Genomic DNA, 1,964 nt, shown 5'->3' with positions numbered 1-1,964 from the left:
GATCGGTAACATGAAAAGAATTCATGAACCAACCGCCATCCGACGAAATGTAGGACTTGGAGATGTTTAGGTCTAAATCGCTCATAACTTGAATAATTTTTTGCAGGATACCGTATCTGTTTGCCCCATGGACCTGCATTTATGTCAACAACAAAAATTAATATGCAAGAGTAAAAAATCTATAAATAATTTGTTTGAAAACATTAAAAGAAAATATTCCAATAGTAGAAGAGGAAAATACATTACCTTGATGATATTAAAATCATCACATGTGTCATTATCAACAGACACCCTACGACAAACAATCAACAATATTCAAAGTTAATTGACGAAAATAAAATACACCAACTAATTTTTTACATTAGAGAAATTTATTTTTCTATTCAAGTATTAATAATTTCATTTTTTTTTCTTACAACAAATTCAAATATACCCATCTTTAAAAAATCCAAATTAAAATTAAAATTACCCGAGGGGAGGGATGTATTCGGAAAGGGGAACGTGGTCAATGTCGAAGTAGGGGCAACCATGAGCCATTGTTGCGTCTCTGGAAATGATAACTTTTCTTTTTATTTTTCTCAATGGAGGCCTTAATATAATAAGATATATGAAATAATACTAAGTATTAATTTGAAATGAAGGAACGAAGTACATACAGTAACCAACAGAAGCGGAGAGGAAGAAGGAAGAGAAGTCTGCACGGTAACTGAGAGCTGGAACACGATTTGATTAAGATGATAACGGATCCATCGACGGAGATTATATATATATATATTCATATATTTATTTATTTAAATTGGTATTTTAAAGTTATTTATTAATTCTTTAGCCCTAATTATTTGGAGATAATTTCTTTCTTGATTACGCCTTCCTCCATTTCCTCGCCGGATTGCTTGGTTTCCGTTGTGGACTATATATATATATATATATATATATCAGAACGTATTTTTAGAAATAATTCGTGGGATTTCTTTATTTTGTTGTTTCCGAATTTGCAGCATTCCGTTTCTGGAATTAGTTCAAACCTTGTGATTCGGACTTCAAATTAATATTATTTAAAGAGGGAGATAATTTTTTTATAAATAGCCTAAAAATTATGATGAGGGTTTTATATGTAATTGAAATAAAAAAAATAACATAATCATGTAATTTAAACTGTTAAAGTAAATATCTATAGCCGAGTTTATATATGTTAACGAGCCGAATATGAACAGCACACACAAATATTTGTTGGTCATGTTCGGCTCGAAATACTTCTAATCAATTATATATATTGATCTCTAACAATCGTAATAGTTGAATACTATTATGATGTATGGTCTTATAAAATGTGGTTCCCACAGGCAATGATTCGTAATTACAATTATTTAAAAAAAAAGGTCAAAAATAAAAGACTACAAGAGTTTAATTTATCAGAATATAATAGTTGATTCAAGCATCATTTCGGCGCTATAAGTATTTTTAAAACACTACTTAATCCTTTTGGCATGCTAATATTATCCGTGATTTCAATAGTGCAGCAAACTGGTACATTTCAAAAAATTTGGGCCCTATTTTAAAGGTTTAGATAGGGTCAAAACTCTCATGCAATAGAAAATGTCTCAGCCGGTTGCCACATTATATTCCTGTTTCTTCATTTCCAGCTCATTTCAATTTGTATTAAAACTTTGTCAGAGCAAAAGCACATGCAATTTCGAAATTGCATTTTTTTTTTAATTTTGAAAGATTTGCAAACACAACTCAATTCATCTGTATTTACACATCTAACACCTAAATTTCAATTTTTACATACATACCACCACCTGCTTGAAAAGTTGAATCATTTCTAAATGGTTGATATTCTTAATGTCATATGGAAGATGTGGGTGGTATAAATGTATAAATCAAACTTCACATATTTGATGTGAAAATACATTGGAATTGTGTGGGATCCATGTAAATGCCAATCAATATCCTCAACAACA

Source organism: Phalaenopsis equestris, unplaced genomic scaffold (assembly GCF_001263595.1).
Source record: "Phalaenopsis equestris unplaced genomic scaffold, ASM126359v1 Scaffold000134, whole genome shotgun sequence".
NCBI classification, from domain to species: domain Eukaryota; kingdom Viridiplantae; phylum Streptophyta; class Magnoliopsida; order Asparagales; family Orchidaceae; genus Phalaenopsis; species Phalaenopsis equestris.
Note: the sequence above shows the minus strand (reverse complement) of the source record.